This window comes from Euprymna scolopes, chromosome 32, assembly GCF_053919585.1.
Source record: "Euprymna scolopes isolate OS-2025 chromosome 32, ASM5391958v1, whole genome shotgun sequence".
In the NCBI taxonomy this organism is placed as follows: domain Eukaryota; kingdom Metazoa; phylum Mollusca; class Cephalopoda; order Sepiida; family Sepiolidae; genus Euprymna; species Euprymna scolopes.
The window spans coordinates 50,164,939-50,174,684 of record NC_136513.1 but is presented as its reverse complement, the minus strand read 5'-3'; the positions used below and the strand labels follow the sequence as shown (position 1 = coordinate 50,174,684).

The 9,746-nt window shown below is 48.1% G+C and overlaps 1 non-coding gene across 1 annotated transcript; it reads right to left on the bottom strand.

Annotated features, from left to right (window-relative positions):
- Positions 1-6,924: 6,924 nt before the first annotated feature.
- LOC145256574 (U2 spliceosomal RNA) lies at positions 6,925-7,117 on the bottom strand. Its single transcript, XR_013864002.1, has one exon. It is a non-coding gene; the product is annotated as a U2 spliceosomal RNA (small nuclear RNA).
- Between the last annotated feature and the right edge of the window lie 2,629 nt (positions 7,118-9,746).

The window sequence follows — 9,746 nt, the reverse complement described above, 5'->3', positions numbered from 1 at the left end:
ATTTGAAGGTTCACTAAACGACAAAAACACAACATGATTTTATTTATTTCGACATATTAATAATCAGAATGTGTTTGTCTTACCAGCGACACCAATTTTGTTCTTTTAAGGGATGACAGGGTTATAACGTCCGAAGCGACACTTGAATAGGGTGAATGTGGTATTATGGTGACTGAGAACTCTAGGATTAGTTTAGTCAACAAAGGTACAGTGACAAGAATGACCATAGACCTCTCCATTTTTTGATTGCCCTTGTGCCTAATTTTGTTTTGTCAGCATTTTTCTAGTCAAATATAAATCACGGTCACAGATTTCTAATTAATACAACAAGGCCGATAGCCATTAGTCGCATGCTCTCGTGTAATGAATGAATACGTGAATGTAGGATTGACATGAAATTCTTAAAGATAAACTAAAATGATCGAAAAATGGGCTGAAATGACTTAAATAAATAAAAAGTAAATGACTTAGAATGACTTTAATGAACTTAAGGATGAATTGAATGACCTTAAGAATGACTTGAATGCTTAAAAAATAACTGGAATCCTTCAAAAACAACTTGAATGATCAGGAGAATGACTTTAATGGCTTTGAGACTGACTGGTTGTAAAGTGGATGATCATTTTACATTAAATTAATACAGAAAAGTGATCCCCGACTTTATATCACAAAGTTACAAACATAAGTACAGCATGTAGTAAGAACAGATACTACACTTTGAGATATTAAACCTTTTATTCAGGCAAAAATTAACATGAACAAAAAGCTTAGGCACAAGGCCAACTCAAAAGGAGGGCAGATGGGGGTCGTTGGTCATCCTTGTCACTCTAGAACTAAACAAAAGTTTCTCTTAGCTAGAATCTTCTTTCACCATAATACCGCATTCGCTCTTTCGTACTTGGAGACGTCCTACTTGGCACCCAATTGTTTAAAACATTTTTTATTTCCGTGTAAAAACAAAAAAGATAACAATAATGATGGTACAATAATTCATTTGCGTCGAGGGCGAGGGAAGAACAAATACAAAAGTGATTAGTAGGACCCTCCCAACCCCGTCTAGTTGATAGACCGCCTGTTTCACTTTGGTTTGTAAAGGAACCTGAGCTCCTGCAGACCGTATCTAAGTGGGGATGCTCTATAGATGGGACGAAATGGAGAAAAGAAAATTTTGTGGGTGAGGGATGGGTGAAATTTAGAGTGAAGGGTGAGAAGAAAAATTGCAGATAGGAGGGGATGGGGATCTTGGAGGCTTCCTAGTTGGGGAGGGATGAAGCATTCACTCGGCTAGCTAAGAGGCTGAAAATGAATTACGCTTGACGGAACTGCACGTTCCACACCTAGGCGGGGAACACGTATTTAAACTTGGCTCCTTTTCGTACACACAGACTTGCTACATGTATCCATCTTCTGTCAAATGCCGCATGATGCAGCCTTCTTCTATCACATCTGATCTTCACCTGTAGTTAGTGTTTAAAGGAAGCGATCAGATCCTGATCAGAAAAAGGCAACACCCCCTGTCCACCCTGAAGACGTGACGTCCAAATCACCATTCTCGTCAAGGCCAGGATCGTAATGTAGACCATTTGTCTTTCTCGGTTCCACGGTGGCCTCACGTTGTCAACGACATTGGATACGGTAATCGGGCGAGGATGCTCGGGATCAATACGAGCCGTCACCTCGATGACATACGACCAGTACTGGCGGAGTTTGCGGCAATCAAAGAAAGCGTGATCAGTCGTTTCTACGGCCGTTGTCCCGCAACGGGAACAAGCAGGCGATTCCAAAAACACAGAACTGCATTGTATGTTGTTAAATGGAAGTGAATTTCGGGCTAATCGCCAGGTTAGAGAGAACTCTGAATTGTTCAGATGACTCGAACCTGGTGCCCAACTTCACGCGTAACGGATCTCACTCTGCTGTCAACCCAAACCCGCGCATAGAGGGTCGTCGGCGGTCCCTCTCACTAGATCCTTGTGGAGTTCCCTCTACGGGTAGCAGTCACAAGGTCGCTGGACCTTGGTAGTCGTTTTAGCGCAGCTCGGCACTCTTTCAGGAAGGCTGAGTCTCTCCGCGGCCTGCGACGACTCTCGATAGCGGGGTTGAGAATGAGGTCGGGAAAGGCGGCAGTAATCGCGGGGTGCCATGGTCGATCTTCTTGAAGGTGGTGCTTGAATATAGACCTGTCTGCTCACCCAGTGTCTTCCTCTGTCCCAAAGGAGGGAGGACAAGAGTTTGACAAGAGCTTTTAGGTGTTGTGCAGGCAGGGGAAGTACCGCCAGTCGGTAAAGGATTAGAGGGAAGACTTATGTGGCACATGCCTCATCTCTATCCTTTAAGGAATGTTTTCTAGGAAGCCACGAATTGACTGCAGCCTCCACCTTTGACCGTACCCCCAACCAATTCTTATAAAGCTGGAGACCCGGTCTGAACCACATGCCAAGGATCCGAACCGGGCCATCCGTCCAGCTGAAAGGCACCGGGAGGTTTGCGTTTCCACTCCAGCCGCCCAACCGCAGTCCGACAGACTTACTACAGTTTATCTTGGTCCCCGTGATTCTTTCATACTGTGCAAGCGCCTCTGACACGATCTCGATGTCTCTGAAGCTCGACATGAAGACCATGACATCATTAGCGAACACGGATACCTTGGCAGCTGAGCCGCCAGATAGAGCCATTCTGCGCAAGGCTGAATTTGCCTCCCCACGTCTCAGCTTGTGGAGCAGAGGCTCCAAGGCTAGGATGTAAAGCAGGGACGACAGCGGACAACCCTGATGAACCGATCGAGAGATAACAAAGGGTTTCGAGCGCTTTCCATTGACTTGGACGACAGCCGTGGGCTGTCGAAACATCACAGAGATCCACTTGCAGAAGTCCGGTTTAAAACCGGCAGCCTCCAAGACAGATGCCAGGAAACGATGGTCGACCCTATCGAACGCTTTGGTTGAACACATCCGTCAAAAGAGGCAGAAACATGGGCGACAGCCTCAAGTACAGTTCGTATGGCAGATCATCAAGTCTCGGCGATCTATCACAGCTGACCTGCTTCAGTGCAGTAAAGACCTCCCGCTTCGTCACCCGGCCCTCGCAACTAGCCGCTCTAGCCGCGGAGACTCGGTCAAATAGTCGCTAAACTCAAGAACCGGAAGATCGGGCTGCTGTGTAAAACGTTCCTCGAAATGTTCTCGAAACCCCCTCACAAATCTCCCGAATCGATTCCAGGGTGCGTCCATCTGGATATCTGACTTCTGCAATGTATTTGTCCAAGCCACGCCTAGAAACCTCATAGCGCATGTCTGCATCAGAATTAACTGCTTCGTTGCCTATCTTTCTAAGCCTAGCTCTAACTACTTGGCCTTCATAATGCTCACTAGTCTCACGTAGAAGGTCCTGTTTAGTTCCTGACTAATCCTATCACCCTCTCCCGTAGCCCGAGATACTTTCTGCTCTAGCTTCTTCGTCTTGGCCTTATCTAGTGCGAGGTGCTGGGCATACTTGACGGAGAAGCTTCTGATCTTGGCTTTGAGACATACCCACCACTTTCTCCTGGTGACCACCCCACCAGTGCCTTTTTAATCAATTCTCTTAACTGGTCTCGGAAGTCTTGTATCTCCAGAAGGGAGGTGTTTAACTTCCAGTACCCCACTAACTTAGTCCTATTTTCTAGCTTCAGCTGGGCTATAACTAGTTTATGGTCCGTCTGACCTAGCCAAATGAACTTGGGATAGGATAGTAAGTCTACTTCGCCTCTCTCCGAACTAACATCCTGTCCAAATAGGTATTGTGATAGGAGGAAACGCTATTGGTCCACGTCCACATCTCCCGCCCTGGATGCTCGACCCGAAACCTGTTGACCAGACTGCATCTAGCCATCAGATCAGCCATGCTGGACTCGCACCTCTCCAACCCTTTAGCTCCACCTCCTACCTTATCTATCTCGGGGTCTAAGATGGCATTCCAATCCCCCATTAACACTACCCGCTTCTGACAATCTACAGACGTGTCGAGCTGACTGAAGAATGAGACCCTCTCACGAGCGGTACTGGGCCCATGAACAGCAATCACCCAAAACACAGAATCTTTTACGGCAACACCTGCCACGACCAGCCTGCCCTCTGCATCCCTATGGACAACGTCGACCGTCATGGACAGGGTATGTTTAACTAGCAAGGAGACTCCCTTCTCCCATGGGCTGCCATATGCTGAGAAAACCTCAAAGTCTTGGGCCAGCACCTGACAGTCCACAGAAGAAACGAAAATTTGTCTCCTAAATTGCAGCCACATCCACTCCCAGGGACACGAGGTCATGCTGGAGGCGAGCCACCCGGCCCAATGATCTCAAGCCCCTTGCATTCAGACTAGCCAAATTTAAAGGCATTGTATCTACCTTAAGGTGTGTAACACTCAGCTCTGAAATCAGCGGGGAAAAGACACCGATGTTGTATGCAATGCTCAAGGTGGTCAGGTTTTTCATGTCCTGACCTTTTCTCACAATGCCACCGACGTCCAAAGGTAAGTCAATTTATGGCCCCTATAGAGTGACGGATGGACCAACACTGGGACCCTTCCCTTGCATTGTTTTGCGAGTTCTTCAAGGGAAGGATCATTTTTCCTAATCAGTTCAATTCCCAGAACAGCCCCTTCAGCGGCCTCCAGCATTGTTCACACGTTGGTCTTGCAGGCCTCTGGAAGCCTGACGAAAATTGTTAGCCGGTGGGCGTCCGGGAAATTAGAGGGAGACATTAACGTCTTTTCTCCATATCTGTTGGCAGTCCAGCAGAGGTTTTAAATTTTTTCTCTGCCGGTGTGGTAAATCCATTGCCACAGACAGGGGGGTCTACAAAACAAAGTTCCGCCTCGTTTCGAGGGCGAGGGTCCCTGTTGCAGTAAGTTCGTGAGTGGGGGAATCTGAAGGGTCTCTCCCCCTCCCGGGTTCATTCTTTTCTTTCTGGGGTGGCGGCTCAATTTGCATTGGTGTGAGGACGAGTGTCTGTGCAGTGTCTGGTGTTGGTGCGGTGTCTGGTGTTGGTGTTGGTGTTAGTGCGATGTCTGGTGTTGGTACTGTGTCTAGTGTTGGTGCAGTATGTGGTTTGGGGGTGGAAGTGGGTTGTGTTGTTGTTAAGAGTGGTGTATGTTCACAGGGAGTGGGGCTGCCTTTTCTTCCCCTTTTCTTCTTTTGCTTTTCTTTTTTATTCTTTCGAATGAACCGGGGAGTGGTGAGGTTGAGTTCCTCTCCCTCTCGCTAGCGGATTCATCCTCAGAGGAGCAGTGTTTTCTTCGCTTGGTCCCCATCTCAATTGGTGTGGGGACCATTGGTTGTTGCTGCTCCTCTAATTGCTGTTTCTCTGGTTGATGGTGCTGCTGCTCTGCTTGCTGCAGCCGTTTTTGTTGCTGCTGCTCCTGTTCTGACTGCTGTTGCTGCTGTTTCGGCTGCTGCTGTTTTTGTTGTTGCTGCTGTTTTTATGGCATTGGCTGTGGAATTGGCCGCGACAGCTGATGTTGTTGCTGCGGCTGGTTCAACAGCTGGTTCGGCTGCTGCTGCTGTGTCTGCTGCCATGACTGTTGCTGCGGCTGTTGTGGAGGCTGCTGTTGTTGTTGCTGCCTCGGTTGTTGGGTTGGTAGTGGGACGGTGGCAGATGGGATTGTGGGCTTCCGTTTCTGCTTCGTTACCGTGCTCCATTCCTCCACCTTGGCCTCCTGCGTGGTTTTGGGTTTCCTTAGTGCTGGAGTGCTGGTTGGACTGTTTTTGCTGTTCCTTTGCAGAAGGTTTGCTATTTTGGGGGGCATTCCCCTTTTCGGCTTTCCTTTGGAATCGACTCTCCTTGCTCTATGCTTCTTCCAGGAAATGCTTCCCTTTTTGGGGATTCTGCCTCCTGGGGAGCATTGTCCCCATTATTGTCCTTGGGAGCTTTTGCCCCTTATGTTTTGGTGAGGTCCAGGCGGTATGCCCCCTCGTTTTCTTGATTTGCTCCCCTTTTGGGGCAGTAGCCCTCCTGGGGAGCTCTGCCCCTCTTATCGTCCTTTGGGGCTACTGCCTCTTCATTTTTGTTGTTAGTGTGGGATGCCCGTCCAGCATTGTTTTTTTCTCCCCTTTGTGGGGAGTCGCCCTCGTGGGGAGCTGCTGGTGAGTGTTCTTCCTTCTGGGGGGGGGGCGTCCTTTGGTTTATTATTATTATTGTTGGGGAGTTGTCCTCTTGGGGAGTTTTTGTTTCTGTGGTAGCCCCCTGGCTGGGGGGTATCTCTATTGGTGGCCCCCAGGCTGGGTTTGTCCATTTTTAAAAAGCTCTCTTCTCTGTATTGAAAATCGCCAAAATGAGTGACGTGGAGTCGGCATCCAAAGTGGGGAGCTGACTTTGGCGCCAAAAAGAAGTGGCACCAAAGGCGGCAAGAGGGGAGATAGAATTGAAAGAGGGAGTGGGAAGTTAGTGGAGGGAAGAGAGAAAGTGTTTCTGACCCTCCCTCGCGGGAAGGTCGTAAATTATCAGCTCGGATCCCCCTGTGAGGAGGGGGCAGAGAAAGACAGACGAAGTGGGGGTGCGGACAGAAAGCTACCCAAAAAGCTCGTCAGGTGTTCCGGGAACGAGAATGTGTCGCCAGAACAGCACTGCCTCGCGCAATGTATGTATCTGAACAGATACTAAAGCTAAGAACAGCATCTATTAACAACAGACCTTTGATCTTAACCAAAAAGGCCAAGCACAAAAGTGTTACGGACAGATTGATTGACCGACGGACCGACTCATAGAGTTGCTTGCACGCGACTAAAAACTTGAAAAATTTTGTTTTGTAAATCTTTGGCAAAATAAAAAATTAAATTTCTAAAATAAGCTTTCCCTCCCCCTCATCACACAGTGGTGTTACATCTTTGTTACACATAATTTAGAGAGAGAAAGTCTGTTTTTAGGTTCGAATTTTGTTTTCCTACTGGGAACCTGGGCTGAAATTCCTGGAGGTATTGCAATATCAGGTCAACCCGTGGCAAAGGTGGAGCAAGCCCTTACTCCTCGCCAAGTTGCAAAAATCTGCTCAATATCATAATAGCCAATGTAGGGTAATATCAGATATTAAGCTGATAAGAACAGATACTACACGCGATCTAAGCCAAAAGGCCGGAAGCGATGATATTTAGCCTTTCGGCCCCGGCCTTGGCATTATCTACTGCCAAGGGTTCATTTGGGGTCCGAAAGAGCTTAGGCACCAGGGCCAGTAAGGGGGATTGGGGAGGGGGGGATGGAAACGGGTCTTTTCTAAGGACTACGCTAGACTTGCATTGAAAAGCAAGTATTTTATTAAGAAAACATCTATGTTAGAGTCTCTATCATTCTATACACAACCGCCTACATTCTTATCAGGACCTACTTAAAACAACTGATCCCCAGCTTATGGGATGGCGGGCAACATTCACGCTGTTTTGAAAAGAGAAAATTGCATATTTACAAAAAACACAACAAAACTTATTTACAAAACCAAAAGTATATATATATATATATATTTTTTTTATATATAATGGGGGTGAGATGATGGGGAGGGGGGCAAACTATGAAACACCCAAAAAGAAAGAAAAAGAAAACAAATAAACAAAATGCCTGTGGGGCGGGTTAGTAAGGGGACCCTCCCTTCCTACTTGCTATTCGTCAATTGGAACGCCCACTGTCTTCCGGTCCCCTCCCCAAGGGCCAAGGGGAGAGGTGAAAGCAAGCAGGTCGTTCCCTAGTGGAGAGTGGAGGACCTAAAGGATAGCACTTCTGCAAAAATAACTTGGGGTTGGGGTCAACAAGGATGGACGGCGTCTTCCAAGATAAAGTATGTAATGGGCAAAAACAGGCCGGGGACAAAACAAACAAGTGGACTTGGCATCTTTGGAAGCTCTCCTAATGTTGACTACCGAAAAATAAAAAGACTCGGGAACAGGATCGACACGCATACTTACCCTAGTCAAACAAAGTACTTCTTTTCCACTCTTGGAGGTTACACAGCCTAACTACCTAATATCTACCCATAGTACAAGGTAAACCTTATATTAACTAAAGGGCTAAGTTCCGAGAAAAACCAATAAACCCCAGCACCTTAGGACCAATACTACTAGGGTGGAAACACGAACCTAGCACCTCGTTGTATGCACAAGCTAGTGTTGTGCACCCATCTCCTATCAAAGTCTATGTGGTGCAATCTTTCCCAATCACATCTGATCTTTATTTTAAGTTGATGCTTGAAATAAATGACCAGATCCTGATCCAAAACAGATCGCCCCTCATAGACAATACCCAAGCGTGAAACCCACATCACTAATCTAGCTACAGCTAGGATCACTAGAAACACCGCCTGTTTCGCCCTGGTAAATGGTGGGTCCACATTGTCAACCACATATGCTAAATCAAGTGGCACCGACCGGGGTCGATGCGAGCCGTTACCTCTCCGACATACTCCCAGAGACTCCGCACCCTGCTGCAATGAAAGAACGCATGTTCCCTCGTCTCCTCCTCCTCTTCGTCGTTGCAGCGTGAGCACGGGAGATAATAATACTCACTATCCCTGAAATCCCTGGCTAGTCTGCCAAAGAATGACAGCACGTCCCGGACTAGCCTCCATGTGACGGAAAACTCTTCGTTATTCATATGACTACTGGCTGGCGCCCAACTCCACAGCGAGAGAACTTCCCCTCTCGACAGATGTAGCCGCCCCACCAGCAGATCTTTCGCGGTACCCACTGCTGGACCCCGGCAATGCCCTAAGGGCGGCTCGGCATTCGGTCAGGAAATGCTGTTCCCCCACCGGTCTTCTGCAACCTTCAGTGGCAGGGTCGGATATTAGCTGTGGAAAAGCTTACTCCACGACTGGTACCCAGTGCATTTCCTCCATCAGTATCTGACTCAGGAACGCCAATCTCTCAGCGTGCTTGTGACTTTGTAGGTCAGGCATTCCCAAGCCTCGCTCGCTAAGCTTCTGCGTACAGACCTGTCTGCGGACATACAGCTTTCCTCCCTTCCAAAGAAGTTTGAAAAGGAGGCACTCTAAAGCCTTACAGTGATCCGCAGGCAGGGGAAAAACAGACAAGCCGTAAAGGATCAACAGAAATACGTACATGGCACATGCCTATGCACAACCCTTCAAGGACAATCTCCTTTGAATCCAAGTCCCTACTGACGACTCGACCTTTGTCTGTATGTCCGACCAATTCTTGTCCAGCTGGAAGTCCGGCCCGAACCACATTCCGAGGATCTAAACCGGACCATCAGTCCAGCCGAACGCACCTGGAAGCGAGTTTACCCCGGTCCAGGCGCCTAACCGCAGGCCAACAGACTTGCTGCAATTGATCACGGTGCCTGTGACAACTTCGTACGCAGCGAACATGGTGACGTCATCGGCATACACGGACACCCTGGCAGATTTGCCGCCAGGTAGAGCTATGCCGCACATGACTAGTTTCGCAGCCTCGTCCCTTATTTTGCAAAGGAATGGCTCCAACGCCAGGACATATAACAGGCGACAGAGGGCAACCCTGCCGCACTGACCGGGAGACCTCAAAGGACTCCGACAACCTACCGTTGACTTGCACCACTACCACGGGATCACGATACAAAGCAGAAACCCACTTGCGTAAGTCCGGACCAAAGCCGCTGATTTCCACAGCAGATCTCAAGAATACATGTTCAACCCAATCGAACGCCTTGGACTGATCTAAATTGATCAGCGCAGCTTCTGTGTTGGCTTCTAAACCCTCTATGATCGTGCGAACCAAGTGCAGATTG